The 23,487-nt window shown below is 42.1% G+C and overlaps 1 protein-coding gene across 4 annotated transcripts in view; it reads left to right on the top strand.

The window, feature by feature from the left end:
* The first annotated feature begins 12,848 nt into the window (after nucleotides 1-12,848).
* MARCHF3 (membrane associated ring-CH-type finger 3) overlaps nucleotides 12,849-23,487 on the top strand; it is a 163,559-nt gene continuing 152,920 nt past the window's right edge. Inside the window, exon 1 of one of the 4 annotated variants that reach the window (XM_055389312.2) lies at nucleotides 12,849-12,882. The gene's annotated coding sequence lies outside the window, so the exon portion shown is untranslated. Of the gene's footprint in view, nucleotides 12,883-13,177; nucleotides 13,741-17,034; nucleotides 17,153-23,487 lie in introns of those variants that run through there. The other 3 variants (XM_019028573.3, XM_019028572.4, XM_019028574.3) reach the window with 3 other exon arrangements.

Raw genomic sequence — 23,487 nt, 5'->3', positions numbered from 1 at the left:
ACCTCTGAATTCTAAAGTCTACAAAGACATAAAGCTTCAGGGAAAGGGGAAATATTAATATTAATATTAATGTCATACAAAAGAGGAGAAGCAGCACATAGGAGTGCCAGCTAATAGACTAGTAGTAATAAGAAGAATCCAACCATAGGCCTATATTGAGAGTCATGGGCATCCCTTCTTTATGCTGAAATGGTATATTTGAACTGAATTCCTGATGGAAAACTTTCTATCCTTAGAAATACTGTAGGCCAAATATTAATTGGAACTTTTGTTAATGATTTGAGAACACCAAAAAGTTTAGATGATACAAGTTAAAGGCAAATTGAGCCCATGGCCTCATTGTGCTACTTAGAATACACTGTGACCCAGCTCTCCTTAGAAACCGTGATGGCTTTGTTGCAGCATTGCATTGCACAGAAGACCTCAGTGGTGATCCTGAGTCCTCACAACAAGGTCAACCCGTGGCCTGGCCACTAAGGCAACAGAGAGGGAAATAAATTTTAGAAAACGCTTCCCTTAAAAATGAGTTAAAATGTACATTTGCATCATGAGACTAGGTTAACTGTCACCTGAGAAAGTCCTGTATTCAGAAAGACTTAATCGTGGACCTGGTAAATGAGGCATTTGCTGTATGTTCTTTGTTATGAATTTAATGCTACAAAGAGAAAATGGGCATTGATGCATAATCTGGGTAAAAAAGAGATGTCAGAAGTTGGGAAAGAACTGCCAGAAGAGCTATGTTTTAGGATTTCACTCTACCTTACCCTGTGTTTTCTTGTAAAGATATTCTCAAAATTAGGCCAATTTCACTCTTTTAAGGTCAGAGGAGATTAAGATATTTAGAAATCAGATTGTGGGATTGATTCCCATTGTGATTGCTGACTTCTAGTATCAGCCTTTTGTTCTGCGTGGATTCTCTCATCTTGCAAACTAGCAAGACTCCTGAATTTGGCAATGATCCTGCTCTGTGAAGCATTCTCAAGTTAGGGTTCTTATCAGTGTCAGATTTCACTAAGCCAGTAATAAAGGAAAAGTTGAGAGAGCAAAGGATGTCACTGAGTTGACACCTAACAGCACAAAACAACCTGTCAGCTGGCAGGACAAGCCAGCACGTTCAGGGTGGTCACAGCCTTTGAGTTGGAAAGATAGTCTTTTAAACATCCTTACCTCACCAAATAACTTTAATAGATAAAATTTAGTTACTCCCTCCCACTTTTGTTCTATTCATTTAAAGCAGTGTTTTTTAAAAATTTATGTATATGTGACTACATGAAAAATACATTACTGTGTTTCTTGATGTTTTATGACCTGTACACAAAGTGAGACCAGCAGATGCCTTCAAGAGAAATAAAGGACACTGCTGTCATTCTAACTAAATTGTCCAGAGGAGGAAAGAAGAGTACAAAAATGATTATGAATACTTAAGAAGAGGCATGACTTTGTCATTGGTGTGGAGCCTATAATTATGTGCAATTCCCTACTTAAGACTTTTTAGTTATGCTGAACATTGAAAAAAACTAAACAGCGGAGAGGAGAAAAGAAAAAGGGGGAAATTTAAACATTTAACGGAACACATTCATTAAATGGAGACATTGCTTCACCATAAGGAGGCAGTTAAGGGTTTGGTAGTCCTACTCACTTGCTATTGTCAAATCATTTGTTTTATCACGGATTTGAGATCCTTATAAGTCTTCATTATTATTTTGAATTCAAGAATGGTTCCTTCTGCTCACAAAACATGATCACTTTTCATTGATTTTTTTTTTAATATTCTGACTGGTTTTGCATATCTGGAAAAGATAAATCTTCAAAATTTGGAAATAAATATTTTTCCTCCCTGCCAAATCCATAATATGATCCCTTTCTGTCACTGACAGCACCATCAGATAAGTGGACGTGCCTTGCTTGGTTAGAAGGATGCTGCGATTTTCAGCAGGAACAAGAATGTAGTTACAGACCCAGCCTAAGACATGTTTAGGGCACATTGTTACAGATTCTTTTTGGTTCTATTCTAGAGATGTCTTCTTAAGTCCCAATTTGACATTAGAAATTCTCATTCAGGGCCAACGTCCCCAGCAAACCAGGTATACCACAGGCAGGATACACCTTCAGGACTTGGGAGGAGGCCCTCGAGATGTGGGCTGCAGCAGGAGACACAAAGACAAGAGACTAAAAAAATACAGGGGCTTGGCCTCTTCAGATTCTTGGGATCTTCCTCTCCTCCTCAAACTGGAGCCTGAGTTTACCCCAGAACTGATGCTGAGAACAAATTGGGGAAGGAGAGGCAAATCTGAAGATGTGCAAACCACAAAAAACTGGAGGCATGAGAAACTGAAATCTAGGATTCTGTAATAGCACCAATATTTGTTGTCGTTCCCTTCCATCATTTATAAGTAAAATGTGAAATAAGACAAAGGGAATCAGTTACACTACCTAAAGCTGTATTTTCTAGTTTTCCCCAGCTTTTATTTTTAAAAATACATATTTTATTTTATTTTATTCTTTCAGCAATCCCATGATATAAATAGGGCAGGTATTACTATCCTTATTTTTGAGATGAGAACAGTGAGGCCCAGAAAGAGGAAATGACTTTATAAGGTTATGCAGTGAGTCAGACAGCCCAAGGAATAATAAATACCCAGTTCTGCTCTTATTTAATCCAGAACATTTCCCTTCCTGGCTTTAAGCATCCCTTTCCTCCTTCTCCCTTTGGTGGTTCTCCTTTGAACATGATCTCTCACCAACTGTGGATGAGTCCATGTTCAGAGTTGCAGAGAACTGTTGTTTATAGATCCCCCAAGGGGCTATTTTCGTTGCTTACCTGCGAAGCCCCTGTGATGGAAGTCACTTAGAGGCAGCTGCTGGGATTCTTCTCACCTGAGACTGCTGTAATTAGCTCTGCTAACAACTGTGATCTGTGATTGAACATTGTTCACTGACAGGCACAGATAAGAGCTGCATCTCGGTGAGTGGTGTTCTAAATGGTGTTCTCCACTTGATAAACTCCTGTAAGGCACTTGTCAGGGTCACTGTTCTCAAACTCAGCTAGCAGCAGGCAGTTTCACCGTAACACCTTCCAAAACACACAAAAGAGGTTTTAACAGATCCCCAGGGAGTGCACCGCCATGCACTGGGAGAGACTGTTTCTATTTTGACCTTGCCCAGGATTTGCCTGCCCCTCCTTCTAATGGAAAACATAGGTGTGGCCTTGCATGAGAAGAGGCAGTCTGTCTTCCTGATCCTTGAGACGCCAAGGTTTCAGATCTCCCCATAAGAACACTTGTAAGTGAAAGTATAGTGGGTGATACGTTCAGACGATGCTTTTCAAAGCCTACACTCTTATTAGAAGCAAAACAAAATACTGCTTATGAACACCTGCTGGTGAGGACTGAGCCAAGAGGCAGTGTGGGCGTTGGATGGGAGGTGTTGCCCTGGCAGTAAATCCAAGTTGCTCACACCAAAGGAAGTGTTTCTAGGGAAGCTATCTGAGCAAGAGGTAAATACTTAGTCATTCGGAATAGTCCATAAATGACGACTGCTTCATCTTCAGCAAGGGGAGGTCTGATTGGAAAGTGCTCACAGAATGGTTGGATTGCATTTCTGTCTTCAATCCACCTTTGATTCACAATATACATTCCTTTGTTAAAAAATTTAAGAATGTCTGTAATCAAACCCTTGTTAGCAGATGTAAAGAGCTACAATTTGCTTGCTGGACATTATTTCAACAAAAGTTTTTTCATTCAAAATAATTTGTCAAAAAAGGACCCATGCCCTTACGTGGTTTCAGATAGTGTGCTGTCCAATTTCTATGCTTTTCCACCTACTCCCCCAGGGCCATCAGGGAGTAGGTGAGTTTAATGATTCTACTTCTTAACCATTTCTTAAATCTGTCTCCTTGGTCGGGCGCAGTGGCTCACACCTGTAATCCTAACACTTTGGGAGGTGGGAGGATTGCTTTGAGGTGGGAGGATTGAGGTGGGAGGATTGCTTGAGCCCAGGAGTTCAAGACCACCCTGGGCAACATAGTGCCCTGACTCCATTAAAAAAAAAAAAAATCTGTCTCCTTGTTTCAGTCCTCACGGCTGTTGCAGTAGTTGAAGGCTTCTTCATCTCTCACCTACACATTGCAATGCCTTTGCCTCCTAAATGGCCTCCCTTACTCACTGCTCTCCTATGCCATCTTCTATCTACTTCATCACCACTTCTAATTATCCTTCCAAATCACAGGTCTGATCATCCACTCACAGACCTATCGTGGCTTTCCATTGCCTACAAAAATGAAAACCAAACCACAGAACTTAGCATGACAGTAAAAGCCCTGCATCTAGCCTCCATCTACTGCATCCTTCATGCATCTTAAACTCTTGTCTATTCCAGATAACTTGCCCTTGCATGAAAGCACCCTCACTTTGAGTGTCTCTTTGAGCATAGCTTCCCTCCTTTCATCCACACCATCTTACAAAAATCATCCTTTTTGAGTCAGCTCAAATGTCATTTCCACCAGGAAATTTCCCACGACTTTCTTCCAATCCAAATTAATTAATCTCTCTTTCCTCCAAGTTTATACAGCTCTATCTATCTAGCTATCTATCATCCCTTGTCTTTATTAGAGATACAATTTGCATATCATACAATTCACCCATTTAAAGCATACAATTGAATGGTTTTTAGTATAGTCAACAAAGTTGTGCAGCTGTCACTACAATCAATTTTAGGACATTTCGTCACTCCAAAAAGAAACCCTGTACCCACTAGCAGTCACCCATTTCCTCCATCCTTCCCCATCCCCAGCCCTAGGCAACCATCTGTTTTCTGTCTCTACAGATTTGCCTATTCAAGACATTTCATATAAATGGAATCATACAATATGTGGTCCTTTGTGACTGGTGTCTCTCACTTAACATAGCGTTTTTAAGATCCATCCATGTTGTAGCATGTATCAGTACTACATTCCACTTCATTGTTTAATAATAATAATAATAATAGTTCATTGTATGGGAATACCACGTTTGTGACTGGCTTCTCTCACTTAGCATAGTGTTTTTAAGATCCATCCATATTGTAGCATTATCAGTATACATTCCACTTCATTGTTTGAATAATAATAATACTTCATTGTATGGGTATACCACATTTATCCATTTATCAGTTGATGGATATTTGAGCTGTTTCTACTTTTTAGCAATTATGAATAATGCCTCATCTAACACTTTGATTATACTTTTTATTATCATATGTGTGGCTTCAGGTTTTTGTTTGTTTGGTTGGTTTTGCCTGTGTCTGTTTTTATCACTTGATTATAAACTTCTGGAAAAAGATCATTATTTTCACTCTGAAATTTCCATACAGCAAGTATTCAATAAATGTTTGGCAGATGGATGAATGGGCAGATATTATAGGTTCTTACCATGTTGATTATGAAGAAGTACAAAGTATTCAGAATAAAAACATTAAGCACAGTAATAAACCAAGGGTGTGCCAGTAAATTTACCCAGTAAATTATAACTTTCAAAAACTGACGGTTCTTAAATAAACTTTAATCTCTGCACTATTTCCTGGAATTTCACACATGGTTATTACAGTTGATTATTTCAGGGAGGCAGTTCCTCTGCTAATAATAGTTGTGAACTGGCTGGACAGAGGCCTGGAAGACACCAGACTTTCTCTTCTGAATTAACTCCACAGTGTTTTGTTGTTGCTCTTGGCCTGACCGATGTTACTCTTCTAGCCTAGAGTAGTGGTTCTCAGCTCTGACTGAGCATCCAAATCCCCCATGGAGATTTTTCAAGGCATAATTATCTAAATCCCACTGCCCAGATTATGATTCTGTCGGCTGAGTAGGGGCCTATGTGCTCACATGTTCTAAAAACTCTAGAGACATTTCTGATGCATAGCCAGGTTCAAGAATAACTATTTCAAAAGTCACCCAGAGGTTAAGAAAAAAAAAAAAAAAGAGAGAGAATTAATATTATATACCATGTATGAGCACTTTACTCCTGAAGAGTATTTTACTCATTCTGGGATCATACCCATTAATACTACCTAACATTTATAAGGTACTTTTTATTTGGAAAGAGCTTTGTCGTCATATTTTATTAGCTAGGCTTGCATGCTGGGTGACCTTGTACAAATCACATAATCCCTTTGTATCTTAAATTTCCTCATATGTAAACTGTAGGCGGTAATACTGACCTACCCTCAAGGGGTATTGTGGGGACTAATGGAGGACTATGAAGCACTCAGCAAATATAAAAATGTTACATGCATGCTTATTAGACAGGTATGAAGTCCTAGTCACAGCCTTTAAAAATGAAACAAATACCAAAATAAAACATTTCAACAGTCCTTCCTGCAACCTTCATTATCATCTGTAAGATCCTGTCCTAACACAAAAGTATTGTACAGCAATTCCCCCTTACCACCAAGACTAATAAACAACACAGTCTGCAGTCACAAAGGAAGACAGGGCCAGTGATGGCAGCAGATAAGTACAGCAAACAGCCCTGAAATATAGTTTGCTAACCGTCTCTTATTTATCATTTATAATGCAATTAGAGATTATACCTATAATTACACTCTTCTGAAAAATATTCTTAGAAAACATTTGTGCACATTCACAGTTTTTAAACTGATGCTAACTACCCCCTGTTGATAGTAAGCCTGAAGTTGTTTTCCAGTTTAGTGATGAGTTTTGCTGGTCTTGCATAGCTACATTTAACCCCTTCTCATGTTCCGCATGTGACTGAAAGAATATGTGATCAAAATGGGACCTGGAGACCTATTTCCAGTTGGGTGTGGGTGAGAATGAAAAGGCAGAGGAGAAATCTCTAACCTGAGAACGAGGGGCAGGTCTTGTAAGGATGTTGACCCACGACCAAGAGTTTATTTACACTATTTTTTCAGCTTCTTGAAAAAGGGTGGCAGAAAACAAATGTGGTTTTTCCTTGTTGTCATTTTGCTTCGAAAGAGTCACATAATTTAAAGGACCATGTTCATTTTCTGTATTCTTAAAATCAAGGAAAATGTCATGGTGTTTTTAAGACAGGGCAGAAATAAGGTACAATATCCTGGTATAGTGCTTGTTTTCCACATCTTTTAGGTGGGAGCTTTAAAATCTTAGGTGAAACTTAATCATCTTGGCATATTTTTCTTTCTTTCAAACTTCCTAAAAAACAAAAGAAAAAAACAAGCAAATAAACAAACATGGAGAAACATTCAACCTTTTATTCACAAATCTCCATGACTTCAGTCGTAAAGGACAGTCTGTTGTGTAGTAGATTTGGGATTTTAAAATGTTCCATTTTGGCCAGGCTCGGTGGCTTACGCCTGCAATCCCAGCACTTTGGGAGGCTGAGGCAGGTGGATCACTTGAGGTCAGGAGTTTGAGACCAGCCTGGCCATGGTGAAACCCCGTCTCTACAAAAAATACAAAAAAACTAGCCATGCGTGGTGGTGGGTGCCTGTAATCCCAACTACTTGGGAGGCTGAGGCAAGAGAATTTCTTGAACCAGGGAAGCAGAGGTTGCAGTGAGCCGAGATCGCACCACTGCACTCCAGCCTGGGCAACAAGAGCAAAACTCCATCTCAAATAAATAAATAAATAAATAAATAAATATAAATAAAAATACAAAAATTAGGTGTGGTGGCATGCGCCTGTAATCCCAGCTACTTGGGCGGCTGAGGCAGGAGAATTGCTTGAACCAGTGAGCCAAGATCATGCCACTGCACTCCAGCCTGGGCAACAGAGCGAGACCCTGTCTCAAAAGGAAAAAAAAAAAAGATTTCACTCCTATGTAGTTATTTTTTCTGGAACAACACTCAGCTAAGGTGAGGGGCATGTTATTGATGGGCATCCTGAGTACACTCTCCAGAATCTACACTCGTTCTTTCCATTTGTCGCCATGTAGAAGTCAGGGATCCTACTTTCAAATCTCATATATGTCAGTTATTAGCTACATGATCGTAGGCAAGTCTCAACCTCTAAGTGCATCAATTTTTTAATCCATTAAAGGAGGAATAATACGTATCTCATTAGAGTGACGCGAAGGTTAGAAAAGCTGATGTGTGGAAAAATACCTGTAGACTAAGCACATATTAGCACTAGGTACAGCACATGTTAGAATAATGAGTGAATACGAGAAGTCAGAGATAAGTCCAACCCCCATTGCCCTTGGGCTGAAATCCATGTATTCATGGATTCATCCATGTATTTTGGCTGGGCATTCAGCATCCTGGGAAACCCTCTCCTTTCTACTCTCCTGCCCTTTCCCCACAACGGCCCTGCTGTAGTCAGATATTCTCCAAAACATCTTAAATTTGCCCACCTTCATGTCTGTCATTCCCACTAGCCACACTTCCATTTGCCAAAATTCTACCCATCCCTCATGGGCCCTGAATCCAACTCTCTCCAGGAATCCTAGGGAACTCTCACCCTCTCCTCCTCTGAACCCTGGTCCTTGCTGTCTGAGCACTATAGGAGGCATAATTCATGAACCGCTTATTGTCTCAGAGACTGCAGGCTCTTGCAAGGTAGAGGCCACATAGACAATATCCATCTCTGTGCACCACCACCACACAGACTTTGGTGCCTTGCCAAGAATAGATGCATGATTGAATGAATGAACAATTTCTCACCCTGCCCCTGGCTTTGCTCTTGGACAAACCACTTTGCCTGTTTCAGTCTCAGTTGCCTCAGCTGTGAACAGAGGATAAATGCACAGATGTACTCCCCAGGTGTGCTGTGAAGAATAAACCAATGACTGAAAAGCAATTTGAAAATGTAAAATCAAATGCTATATATAAATGTTACATAATCAAAATCATTTCCCTCTGTATTATGTTTTATTTGGCTTTATATCTTCAAATCTTTCAAGGGTTTCAGAATTTCACAGGTGTAGTACCATCCGTATTAGCACCTAGATTCTCTTGGGTAATAAACAATTTTGTATATTGTAGCTCACGGCTACTTTTCCCTGGCATTCTTACATGTGAATCTGTCATAATTTGGGGTATTCATAATCAGTAATGATACAATTCATTTCTAAGGGATAATCCAGCTTTTTCACTCATTGGCTGGCCAGTTATTGTTCCCATACTGCTGTGTCAAGGGAACTAACTCCCATTAAGTCTAAAATCTAAGTGCCTTTCATTAGTTATTGCTGTCATCTCTGTGAAATTGGTCATAAGTACCACTGCAGTTTCCCAGATAGGAAACTAAGATATGGAAGGTTGATGACATGCCCAAGGTATCAGAATGAATACATTGCAAAGCTAGTATTAGAATCTGCAGCTTCTGGGCCAGGCACGGTGGCTCACACCTGTAATCCTAGCATTTTGGGAGGCCAAGGTAGGTGGATCACTTGAGGTCAGGAGCTCAAGACCAGCCTGGCCAAGATGGCGAAACCCTGTCTCTACTGAAAATACAAAAATTAGCTGGGCCTGGCGGCACGTGCCTGTAGTCCCAGCTACTCAGGAGGCTGAGACAGGAGAATCGCTTGAACCAGGGAGACAGAGGTTGTAGTGAGCTAAGATCGCATCACTGCACTCCAGCCTTAGTGACAGAGCAAGACTCTGTCTCAAAAAAAAAAAAAAAAGAATCTCCAGCTTTGATTGCATTGATTGCATTTCTTTGCTAAGATCTTTAGCTCAACCTCTTTAAATTGTGAACAACTTTCTCAGTAAATATATGTTGAGAGAGGTGGTAGGAGCCAGGGAGAGGAAAAAAATACTATCCATGTAAGTAAAATTTTCCTCAACTCTAGGTCTGCTTCTACATTTCTTCCTGTTCTGGTAACTCATTCCTATTACACCTTCAAAAACTTTAGGTAACCAAAACTTTTAGAAGCTGTATTCCTCCTTAAAGAATAAAGATGGTTTCCTCTCATTTCCACTTAAATACTGAAAGGACAATAATCTAATGAGATTAAAATAAATGGGCTGGGCGTGATGGCTCACACCTATAATCCCAGCACTTTGGGAGGTTGAGGTGGGCAGATGACTTGAGGCCAGGAGTTGGAAACCAGCCTGACCAACATGGCAAAACCCCGTCTCTACTATAAATACAAAAATGAGCCAGGCATGGTGGCCCACGCCTGTAATCTCAGGTACTCGGGTGGCTGAGGCAAAGGAATCACTTGAACGTGGGAGATGGAGGTTGTAGTGAGCCAAGATTCCACCACTGCACTCCAGCCTGGGTGACAGAGTGTGAGTCTGAGAACGAAAGAGAGAAAGAGGGAAAGAGAGAGAGAGAGAGACAGGAAGGGAGGGAGGAAAGAAAGGGAAGGAAGGAGGAAATTGCACATGTAAATGGAAAGAAAAATGTAAATTGCACATGTAAATAGGAATTGTTCATACCACACTATTTTCCCATCTCAACATCATTTTCATCTCCTTTTTAGCAGGCAGTACTACTGTAAATGCAATGCATTTGCAGTGCTTCATAACCATTGTCATGATGTCCCCTTTATGCAGCTACACATAGTGGGCCAATTCTGCCACTACTGTTTTATGGCCAAAGAAGCAAGAGATAACAAAGGATGAGTGACTGCCAGGAGCACCCACCATAGCAGCTGTTAAGATTAGAACCCATGGCTCCTACCAATCACATCCTATTGAAATTTAGGGGATTCTAAAATACTGTCTTAGTGTCATAAAGGAGTGACAGTGCCTGAAGACAATCTTACCATCCACAAAAGAACAAGCTTTGCTTCCATGGTCCCACCTGAATCTTCTCATTCCCAAGCCATTCCATAAATTTCTTCATCTCTTTGAGTAAAAGAAATTTCCTTTCACAAAATAGATTGGGACTAAATAAGTGACTTCTGCATTCAGATTTTCATGGTTCTCTGTTTGTTCCATACAGATAATGTAAGCATGGGTTATTGGAGTAGTAAGAGATCTCATTTTCCCTTGTAGAATATGGGGATGGCCCAAACTCAAGAGATTGTTAGGGGCTCTTGTTGAAAATCAATTACAACAAAAGATGGTATGGAAATACGAATATAGTCCGAATATGCTGTCTTTTCCATGTCTTCTGGTCTACAAGGGAAAATGAGACCTATTACTTGTCCAAGAACCCATGGATGATCTTGTCTGTCTGAAACAAACAGAAAACCTTGGAAATCAGGACATGAAAGTCACCTAATTCTAACTTGTTTCATGACAGGACATTTCCTTTATTTCCATTTTTCATCACGTAATGTAAATACTAAAGTAAGTACAGTCATGACCTAGTGTTTGGCTCCTATTCCCGAAATGATTTTAAAAATAATAATCAGCATCTATGAAAACCTTCACAGGGTACTAATATGATAAGCACTGTTGGCAAATGTTTGCTCTAGTTATATCCTGAAGTGTGGTAGGAAAAAAAATCCAAGGAAGTATATTTCTTCCATGAGCATTTCCTGATAATTCTAGTCAAAGATGATGTTTCATGGCAGCCTCCGTGAAAGCAAACAGAAGAGCACAATTTTAAAAACACATCAAAGTGGAGTTCTGCTAAAATCAGGTTGGGAGTCAAGTCTTCTCTCTCTTTGGCCTTCTCTCCTGTAAGGCACCTCCAGCCATGTCCTTACCCAATCCAGACCTGGGCAGAAACCTGGTGAATATTCCATTCATGTGGTCTACATCTAATACTTTATGGGCAAAGGCCATTCTCCTAGGCCAGTCAGCAGCATGCTAAGGAACCCCTGGAATTGAGTCAGATGGCCTTCCTTGCCTGTAGCAGTCCTTTGGTCCACAAGATAGAAAATAAAGAACTTAAATATGGAGAATGTTTGCATTACTGAGCAATTTTTCAGGGTCTGCAAAGGGCTATCCCTGCCCTAGTCTCCTGCCCTTCTGACAACCTTCCTATGGACCTTTTCCCATTGAGAAATGGAGCTGAGGAGACAGAGTTGAAACTCAAACTAGGCCAGAGCTCACCTAAGAGGGGCCATTTCCCTCCTTTTCAGCCACCAGCCCTTTACATTCCTTCTCCCTGGTGACCTCATCAGAACCTTCTCATGAGAGGTCAGCTATGATGCAAACCTTATAGAGGCCAGATGGCATTGAAATAACACCTGCAGCTCCCTTACATGTGAATAATTGCCCATACTGAGAGACTAAAACCCTTAGGACTTCTGGGACCTGAATGAGGCAATGGTCTGAAGTGGGCTTGTGCTGGAAGCAAGACGTTAAGTGGTGAAGGTGAGTATCAGGGCAGCAGGTTGACCCCTTTCTTGTTATGAGCATGCATTCCTTCATTCTTACTAATACGGGTTAGGTGCCTACCCATGGCAAGAGCAGTTCTAGGCAGGGAGAGGCCCCTACCCACCCAGAGCTGACGGTCTAGGGCTTGTTTACATTGTAGGTTTCAGCGGGAAAGCAAGAACACCCAACTCCCTGCTTTTGATTCTATGTTAGTAGCTCAGCGCGCCTGTGCGAGCACGTGCTGCAGCCAGGGTAGGGGCTCAGAAACTGGTTGACAAGATGAGCAGTGGGGTCCTAGGGGGTTGGGCGGGAAGGGCCCACAAGGCCATATTCCAGGCTGTTCGGCCGCGAGTGACCCCTGAGAGGTCGGGATCTCCGAGCTCGTCCGATGTCTCCATCCCAGCCAGGAGCTTGCGAAGGGGAAGGAGGGCGGAAGCAGAGTGGGACAGATGTGGTTCGTTCTGGGGCTTCCTGTCCACGAAGATGGATAATTCTAGCGACCCGCCTGGGATTTTGGAATCCTGGCGGACCCAAAAGACAGCAGAAGTCACCGCAGAGGATGCCACCCCGCACGGCAGCCCGCCCAGAGCGACGGTCTCACAGGTTCCGGCGCCGTCGAGCGCCCAAGCCTCCTGTTGGCCGCCAGCTGTGTCCGCGACGCGCTGGGTCGGGAGGAGGAGACCAGAGGCGCCGGTAAGTCCCCCGCTGCCGGTGGCCCGGAGGGCAGGGGTGAGGACGGGGACGTGTACTGAACTTTGGGAGGTTTGCGGGGCTGGAGTTTTGTTTCAGAGATAGCCAGATCGAGATCAGAACGTTTTCCAGAGAGCCCAGGTTTCCACTTGTGGCTGGGCGACCCGGTCCGGAATTCATCCTTTCTGGGCTCTCAGCTTCCTCCGGGCGGGGTTCCGATGGGGCAGCTAAGTTCCGCGCCTCCTGCCGGTGCCAGATACTGGCGTGTCGACCCGCGCTGCGGTTGGCTTCTTGCTCCACAGCGCTATGCGCGCGGCAGCTCCGAGGGCTCCTGGTCTCTCTCAGCCAACGGCCTTCTGGGGCCGCCGCCTCCCTCCAGAGCCGCTCGGGTCCCATTGCAGAGAGTCCCGCAGCGCCCGCCGGCAGCCACGGCACTTCGCAATAACCAACTTCCCCGCCGCCGGCGCGTCTCGCCAGCCTGCCCTCGGCCGCAGGCGACTGGACGGCGGTTACGGGGCGGTCCCAGCGCCACCACGACTGGCTGTCGGCTCCGCCAGTCATGGGCTGATGACGCCCCGGGGCTGGCTCCGCCCCTAGCGGCGGCCCCGCCTCCCCTCCAGAGCCTGGTTGACTTATCCCTGCTTTCCGCCTCATTCGTTGAGCAGGTTCGTGAATTGTCAGTGCGCTGTGGGCGAGTGTGTAGCCGCGGCGGCCGCGAGGCTTGCCGCACTCCCCGTGAGGTGCCCGCCGGAACCAATGTGCCCTGGTCCACTGGGCCGTGAGCAGCCACCGACTGGGGGCAATTTGGCACTTAGAACCGCAGCAGGGACGTCGGTTTGCTATCGGGACTCGGCGAGGACGGTGAGTGGCCGCGCGCCGGGCTAGCGGCTCCTCTCGGCGCGGTTCGGCGGCGGCGAGAGGGGACGGGACGCGTCCTGGCGCTCGGCGGTCCGTTCGTCCGAGCGTGACCGCTGTGGGGAGGTCAGGGCTGGGCGGGATTTACTCCGTGCCAATATCCCCACTCCCGAACTTCTTGTTGTCAAAGCATCCCAACTCCGCCCGGGACGCGGTTCCAGTCCGCACCAACTTGGCGTAATTGACATGGGTAGGTGGGGCCGGGACGCGTCCCCTGCCCCTCTGCGGCAACGACATGGAGCGCTGGGGCGGCCTCCGCGCCCGCGGCGTGCGGACCGCGGTTCCTGAAAAATTACCCGCGCTGTGCGGTACGGTAAGACCCGGCATCCGCGTCTGGATCTCCAGGCTGAGCGAGCGCTCATCGGGCTCAAGGTGGGTCTCAGCGCCAGAGAACTGGAGTACCAGCCGGGTTCTGTAGCGGGGGCTTCAGTGCTCTGCAGCTACTGAGAGGAATTGAGAACACTGCTGGGCTTTGAACTTTCTAAAGTAATTGCTTTCTATTAGCACTTGAATCCATGACCCTCCTGAGGTGCTCGGACCTCCACATCCACCCGCAAGGGGTGTCCGAAGGACTTCGTTAGGACCAGGCGGGAGCTGCTGTCGGTTCTGGTGCCCAGAGCCTTGGAGAGTCCTAGAGGCTGCGAAAGGGATTGCCAGCTTGGTCGGTTGGTGTTTGTTTGAGCACCTGCGTGTTTAAGTGATGAAGTTGAGTCAGGAATTGACAGCAGAGAACTCAAGGTTAAACCTGACACTCCGTTTGTGACTCGGTCTGGGTTAGATTGTTTTTCCCCCTTAATGGTAAGGGGGTAAAAGCAGCTTGTTTTTCTGAGAGCAACTACATGCATGTAGTTTATATTATGTGTGGACTAAATAGAATTCAATACGATATTTTCTTATAATTCTTATTTGACATGAATAAGAGCTTTTGAAAATACTAGACAGAAACAGGTCCAGAATTTGGGGATGTTTAGACCTTTGAAAATACATGAAAATGTTGAGATATATAGTTCTGTATGTGTATATGAAGATGTAGATGCGCATATACACACAAATATACGTGTATATGTGTGAGTGTGTGTGTATATATAAAATTAAAAGGTGAATGAGGTAAATATATGAAGGGGAAATTCAGTCTTGAACTTCCCTTGGGTCACAGAGATGGATCCTCTGAGCTGTGGGGTGTTAGTGAGTGTGTATGCGTAAGCATGTCTGCATCTGCCTCGTCTCTCTGGGTCAGAGTATGTCCATGAACTTTACGAGCGTTCAGTTCAATACCACTCAGTGCAGATTCCGCGTTCCTGTTTTACAGCCCAGCAGCCGCCAGCCGGCCCATCTGTTAAAACATAACATGTACACTTCAGTCCGACCACTGGGGTGGAGCCTGGGTAGGGGGCAACTCTTAGCAGAAACAACATGCTACAAACAAAGCCTGCCTCTCAAGTTCTATTTTCATTCAATATTTGGCCTGAACTTGCAGTTTTGGTGAGGGAGAAGGAAGTGTTTGTCTCTAGAAATGGCAAACGGCATTTTGTGAAATAATTATAGCCACGGCTTGGGGAGGGGGAGCTCGTAGGAGAGAAAAAAAAATCCCTCCAGAGATGTGGTGCTTGTCACATCACCATGCAACACGGGTTTACAGCTTTGCAGTATGGCATGTATATCAGAAACTGTTTGCTTTTGCTTGTTAAAATAATGCATTAAAACTGAATCATTTTGCACCAAAAAAAAAAAAAACCTACCTTGATAGAAGTAAACAGAGCTTTATTGCAGAGGCTATAGTTAAGACTGCCTTGGTATTTCTAATGAAACATACTTTTAGGAATTTATAACCTGGACATATATTCATAGTCAGTCTAATCACTAGTTGCAATGGTTCACAATTTATAGTTTTAAAATAATAAAAAGGCTTTATCACAAAAATTCTGATGACTAAAAGGGTATGGGAGGAGTATAATAGCTTAATAAGTTCTTGCAGCCAAGCGACTGATACTTTAAAAAACAATAAATTCCTTTAATAGCACAATTACTTTAGTGACAAAATAAAGGCAGTATTTTTGAGAAGCATGGTTCGTATTTTTCCCAATAATTTTATGCTCATAATTACATTTCAATAATGGTGTTCATTATATATGGGCGGAATAAACTGAATGGTTTTTAAGGGCTCATCACAAGAAGTATTGTTTTCAATTTTATGGTATATAAACATTTTGGGGAAAACATGCAAAACACTAATCTGTGAGTGTCTTTAAATTTCTAATGGACAATATAGACATAATAATTTTCCCACCTTGATATGAATCATCCAAATTAACTAGGCTGTTTCTTAGAAATTCAGTTCTTGGGCAGGACTTCAGTCCCAGGGTTTCAATTTAGGAGTCTGGGATGGAGCTTAGGAATCTGCATTTTCACAGGCACCCTCAAGTGATTCTGATGCCAGGGATCCCTTCACTGTACTTTGAGAAACACTGGAATGGTGTTAATGACATAAAAGAACAGTTATAGTCTGTGAGTTGATTTAACAAATAATTGTTGAGAAATGTCCAGGTGGCATTTACTGGTCATGTGAAATGTATAGGTAATGCATTAACTCTCTGTCTTCAACAATGGACCCCTTTTGTCTTACATCTGAAAGTGTTTTGGAATCCTCAGCTATCCCTATTCCAGGTTGGCCCTGATTCTAAGAAAGTCTGCCTGATGAAACAAGACCTGATGAGTTTAAGACCCACCCCCCAAACCCCAGTCTTAGTTCCTTCACCCCCCACTCTGAGTTCGGTGGGGTCCTGGGATGCTCTGGGGTGACTTTGCCAGTCCTAATTCACATGGTTGAGCATTTCCTCCTGCAAGGTAGAATCCTTATCTTCATGAGGCACCCTTTTTCTCTTTAAAAGCTGTTCTAGAACAAAGCCCAGCACCTCAGCTGGGCTACTACAGACTATATGAGGTCAATGATCTCCTTGGGAAGCTGTGACTATTTTGCTTGTGGCCAGGAAGAGTGTCCCAGGCCACCCACCCAGAGGCCCAGAGATTCTTACTTTCTGAAAGTCACCTTAGGAGTATTTTGAGCTGCCCAATTAATTGGGTAAATAGATTTTCTCATTGTCACAGAGATGTGGGTTGAGAATTGTTTGCTACCTCCCCTTTCACTGAGAGCACTGTGAATTTTTATTAGTTATTGCCAATTAGTTTTTTATTTATCACTTGATACTGACATTTGGATTCTGTTCTCACATTTCAGACTGGCATAATTCTCCATTTAAGACTACTAAATAAGGTTTGAAAGAGAAAGGATCTATCAGAAGTTACCCTTCCCTCTTTCTACCATCCAAGTAGCTAAAAAAACGAACGACTTCTTTCAGAGGTGAGAAGTATCCTGATAACAAAAGGATGTGTATAGGCCAGGGTATTAAACTTGGATTGTTCCAGACCACTGGATCGTCACTGGGACTTTTACAGAGTAATTTCTGTTTAAAGAAGCATTTGGCAGGCATGTTGATAGGTCACTTATCTTAACAATCCTTTGAGGACAATGATTTTTTTCCACTTTGTTACAGATGAGCAAACTGCAGCTACAAAAGGATAATATTTAGATCTTGTCTTTCACATTCAAAGATGACACCAATAACTGAGAAGTTGGCCTTGCAACTTAAATTGTTTTGATTTAGGATCGTGGTGATATGATAGGGTTATGCTTAGTCGTTCATATCATCTACAATTTTTTAACCTTTTTCTTCAAATTGTTTCTTATATTGAATGTGACCTTGTAGTAGTTTTCTTTATAAAGTTAACTACCATATATAATAATTAGTTCAATGACCCTGACCTTAACCAGACAGTCTTGACCCAGAGAGGCAAATAATTTGCTAAAAGTCCCAGATTACAAAAGCGGCAAAGCCTACGTGTAGAATCCTTTAGACATGTGTTTTAGCCCTGTGCTGTTTTGTCTATTGTCATGTTAAGCTGCTAATGTTTTTACTCTGGCAAAATAGGGTTGCTTTTGTTTTATTTGCCTAGCTTCTGTGTGATTGGATAGACTTAGAAAAATGGAGAAGCCTAAAATATACTATCCACAGCCCCTGATCATACAATGGGACTGATTTCTGCCCAGTTACAAAAACTATAGTAGAATGCTGCTTTTCTTGAAACTGGGCCATAGGTCATTGCAAGCTTCTAAGCAACAATTCTATTATAACTTTTTTTTTTTTTTAGCTATGGCATTCTTCTGGCATCTAACTTTCCTTTGACAAATTCTTTTCAAGTTTTTTATGCTTCTTTTCTTACCCTTATCCCCATAGCAAAATCTCCTTGTAAAAAATTCACTTTTTTAATCAGTCTGCCCTCTTAACATCTCCCAGTTCTTCTATTTTAGCCATTTTACCATTTCTCCTCCGAAATGCCCCCTTAAGTTCCCAACCTTCACTTTAGCTTTTTGGGTCTAGTAATATCCTCTAATATACGACAGTCATTGAGCTACAGAAGTTTCACAACAGCTTAAGCTTGTGGATTTAATGATAGCAGTAGTAAGAAAAAAGAAAAAGATGAAGGATAATACTGAAGTCATGTTGATATGTGTGTCATATTAGATATTCCCAGCTTACAGTGTCAGTGGGGAAATTTAAGATTCAGATGAATGAAGTGACAGATGCACTCATCTGTGGCCTCACAGACACTCTCCTGATACAAGCTGAAAAATATAACTGAAGACAGCATCCTGGGTTACAGAAGGAAAACAAATGTTAAGCTCTGAGAAAAGAACTGGGCAAAAAGTGAAGGGTCAGGGGTGGGGTGGGTAGGATGGTGGAAAAGAAATACCTCCAGTAAAATGCCAGACAGGGTGGTAAGAAATTTATAGAGGTGCAGACGGTTTGGGGTTTCTTGGGGGCATTGATTCTGTTTTATATTGTCCTCACAACCTGCTCACCCTGCTTGCTTTAAATAATTTATTATAGCAGCAGGCCTTCCCCTGGTTAGTTTCTTTTTTTTTTTTTAATAACTTTTTCCTTCTCATCTCTGGGTCTAATCAGAGGCATATATAATAGTGTGGCTGCCCTGGAGTACTTAGGAAAATCTGTGATCAATATCACTATATTATAAACCTATGGCTGTTTTGTTCTATTTTGCAGTGTTTTCTTCCCTGTTATATTAACTCAGTATCTGTGTTTTAAACAATATTTTATTAATCTCTGCACAATGTTACTTCTTGGCTTATTCCTTTTGGCTGGAACTATATTTTGAGTAATCCGTCATTGGACCACCATTGATCTAATGATGTATTTATTGCTCACTATTGCAGTACTGGCAAGAAACCTAGTGTGGTTCTAAAAATTTGATTAAAAAGAAATCAAGTTTTTGCAATGCGTAGCCGTCCAATTATGTTAGGAGCTGCCGAGTATATTTTATGCTAAAATATAAACATATTTCAAGTAAGCAAAATGTGCTGTTTTTGAAGGCTTTTAAAACTTTTTGCTGTGAAATCATAGAACAACAAGAGAACTCATAATTTGGAAAATTATGAGTACACTCCCCCACCCCTGCCAAAGGTAAGATGTGGTACTTTTTCAGATTATACCCTTGAACACTAAAATAGATAGACTTATCTTTTTAATTGACAATAATGAAAACAGTGGTGATAAGAACTAGCTCCCAGTCCTTCAGTGGTATTTCAGGTAATCTTTACAAATGAAAGTGAGCTGAAATTAATTAACAAATACTAATTGAGTACCTATCATGGGTAGTACTTCTCTACTTAGCCAATTCAGGATTCAGTTCAAATATTAATGCCTTTGGGAAGCTTTTCCCTGTCCCCGTTTGACCTGATGTCTTCTTCAGGCAGAACCCTTATCTGCTGTATTCTCCCTCTTGGAGCCCCTTGAGGGAAGGGACCACACTTTTCATCTTGTAGCTTCTCAAGCAAGGTTACTCAAGAGAGAGTTGCTGGGTGCCCTAGAGGCTACAAAGAATTACAAGTGAACATTTACAAGGCCTTAAAAGGATATGCATAAAGATAGTTCACCAAAAGTTTGAATGGTAGCAATAACTGAATCCTAGTGTTCAACTGTCAACTTTAGCAGTGATCTCAGCACTTCATAGAATTATTATATCATCCATTCCTGCTCCATCCATCTCCAAAGTCCCTCCGTTTCATTTCTACCTTGCCTCCTCCTCTCACTACCTTCCTATGTGTCTTCCTTAAGGATGTCTTCAACTCGCACCCTGGGCTAGGTCATCTCCCCTGATTTCTCTTTTGTTCCCATACCCCTTGTCATATCTTGAAAAGGCAGCTGACTCATGCATGAGTCCTACTTTGAAACTTGGGACAGCTTCACTGTAATGTCATTTGAAGTTGAAAATGGCTTGGTTCCTTTTGTCATCCAATGCAGGTGACTAAGCTTTGGCTGTGGGAGGTTTAGGGGCCTTTGAAGAGCAAAATGGTGCTTGACCTGGAGGCTGCTAATGTCTGAAGTTCAGCACGAAGGGGAAGCTTGACATTTGTTGAGGGAACCTTTTTTTATTTTTTATTTTTATTTATTTATTTATTTATTTTTTGAGACAGAATCTCGCTATGTCACCCAGGCTAGAGTGCAGCGGCACAATCTCAGCTCACTGCAACCTCCGCCTCTTGGTTCAAGTGATTCTCCTGCCTCGGCCTTCTGAGTAGCTGGGATTACACTCACGCACCACCACACCTGGCTAATTTTTGTATTTTTTAGTAGAAATCGGGTTTCGCCATGTTGGCCAGGCTAGTCTTGAACTCCTGACCTCAAGTGATCTGCCCACCTCAGCTTCCCAAAGTGCTGGGGTTACAGGTGTGAGCCACCACGCCCAGCCTGAGGGAAACTTTTTTAAAAAAATAATTCCAGCAATTTTTTATTTTATAAACTAATTTTTATAATACAGTTGACCCTTGAACAACTGTACAGGTTTGAACTGTACAGGTCCACTTACATAAGCAGATCAAAAATACAGTATTGGCAGGGTTTGAAAGCCACATATAGGGAGGACAGAGTTTTTATATGTATATGGATTCCTCAGGACCAAATAGGGGACTTATATTGGTGGATTTCATTATATGTGGATGTCCTGGAACCAGTCCCTCGTGTATACTGAGGGAAGACTGTAGTTTTCATTTATAAATCTCCTTTTCTTTAGAAAGCACCCTCTACATAGTCATGTTTAACACATGGTCTGATGGCTTAGGTAAACACTAGTCCTAGGCAGTGGGTTACTGAGGTCGTGTACAGACCATGCGTCCATGTGTACAGACCAAGGATCAGCTGAATTAAGCCTAACTACCTGAAGAGGCCATTAGGATAGCCTTTTTCTATTGGATCTTATGGGGCTTTAAATGATTACAAGAGATCAAGGTCCCCTATTTTCTGTCTCATCTGGGAGATTGAGCCTCACTTAATGCAGGTGCTTTCTTCTCATATCTGCCTGCCAAGAAGAAAATAGAGAATTGAATGGTTAAGCCTAGGAGGTACTTAAATGTTTAAGGCCACATAGAAGATGAGCAACCCCAGATTAGGTCATGAACTCAAATGCTGGTTTATCTTGGGTCTTGCAAATCAGGAGTACCTGTTTCTGCATATCCTGGGGCTTCTGCTTTTGCCTTTGGATCCGAGGGCTGGGAGGACTCAAGGGACGTTACAGATGAGAGTGTAGAACCAATTACGTGTGGACCCTTTCTTGCAACTAGTAGATGTTCTCCCTGTGGAAATTTGCTTTGGCATTTTCCCATATCTTCTTTTCAGTGTCCTAACTATTAAATCTTATTCCTCTTACACTTTGCACATACTGAGGTTCTCAGTCAGAAAGTTCTTACCTTTTGTTTCCCTAATTTCAACTTACTCCTTAATTCAGCCTCTAACTTCCAATACTGTTTTCCTTCCTTTGATATTCTCTTTCCCCATCTTTTCAGGTAAGAACTCCACTTTATAAAAGCTCTGTTACCATCAGTGTCACCATTAATCTTTTCCCTTCGAGAGTAATGCATTTTTGACCATTCTCAAAGGACTTGCTTAGAGCATTCCAATGTGATTTTCCGATGGGATATTACATGCTCTGACAGCCTACACAGTAAAAAAGTGATTAGCCTCACAAAACCTTAGTTCTCACCAACATTGCCCATCCTTGCCAGTGATACCTCCCCCTTATTTGTCTAATTACTCTTACCACCTCCAGCTCACTTATCTATCATTGAGAAACAAGATCATATGGCTCAAATAGCAACACACATATTTATTACAACAAGATGAGGTTTTCTATAAAACAAAAACAAGTATACACAGAATATGGAGAAGGGCAGGCCTACCCTGATTTCTTTAAAAACAGGACATGTGGACTGATGTGTCTTTCGTTGATAGATTCTTAATTTGTTGTTTTCACTAGCTATGGTCTGTTTCTCTTTTGAGGCTAAGTTATTACTTTTATAGCTAATGTCAACATTTGTCACTTTTTTCATTCCCTTCAGAATTATTGCCAGTGAGTTTCGGGTTTTTCTTCATTTATTTTACTCTATTTTTTGTGTTTTGGGTGATCTACCTAATTGTGTTGTTTCTAACCTCTTCATTTATTTTTCTACTACTTTCCTGCCCCTGGCAACATCTCACAGTTAGATACCATCCTTACATTGAATGAATTTCCACTTTCACTGCAAATTAGCAATGAAGACATTAAATGGAATCCCGATAGTGACCATTTCAAGAGCTAAGGCACCATTTACTATTCTGTTTTAATTATGGTCTCTTAGCAAATTTTCACCACTTAAAATGTTCACCCCATTTTCCAAGTAATGTTTCTCAAATACTGTATGAAATTATGAAATCTGTGTGTATTATATTTTCTGCTCTCTGTTACATGCAAAATTTATAATTCTATAATTTTCTTGTAGGAAAAATTCTTATTAGACTGGAATGGTTAATTTGGTTTCATGCCATCCTGCTTTTTGCATGTTGTGAACCACTAGACATTGATGTAATCTTTTATTTGACTTCATTTCTAACCCCCACCATCAGTTCCCCAAGCAATAATCCTACTCCATCCCTTCCCTCCATAGTGTGTGTGTTGGTGGGGGGTGGGTATTAAATGGATATTTTTTCTGGTCCCTAATATTTTCACTTTTTAAAACTCTACATGGCTGAAAAAAAAAGCCAGTGTCAGTTGATGATATCTTAGTCTGTTTGGGTTGCTGTAACAAATAGATCAAGTAACTTATAAATAGCAGAAATTTGTTACTCACAGTTTTGGATGCTGGGAAGTTCAAGATCAAGGTGCCAGCAGATTTGGTGTCTGGGGAGGGCCTTCTTCCCCACAGATGGTGCCTTTTCACCATAACTTAACGTGGCAGAAAGGGCTAGCTAGCTCTCCAGGGTCTCTTTTTATTTTTATTTTATTTTATTTTATTTTATTATTTATTTATTTATTTATTTATTTGAGACAAGGTCTCGCTGTGTTGCCCAGGCTGGAGTAGAGTGGCACAGTCTCGGCTCTGCAGTCTTAACCTCCCGAGCTCAAGCAGTTCTCCCACCATAGCTTCCCGAGTAGCTGTGATCACAAATGCGCGCTACCATGCCCAGCTAATTTCTCCATTTTTTGTAGAGACATGGTTTCACCATGTTGCTCAGTCTGATCATGAACTCCTGAGCTCAAGGGATCTGCCCAACTTGGCCTCCCAAAGTGCTGGGATTACAGGCGTGA

The sequence above is a fragment of the Gorilla gorilla genome, chromosome 4 (genome assembly GCF_029281585.2).
Source record: "Gorilla gorilla gorilla isolate KB3781 chromosome 4, NHGRI_mGorGor1-v2.1_pri, whole genome shotgun sequence".
Taxonomy (NCBI): Eukaryota; Metazoa; Chordata; class Mammalia; order Primates; family Hominidae; genus Gorilla; species Gorilla gorilla.
This window is presented reverse-complemented; position numbering and strand designations above follow the sequence as displayed.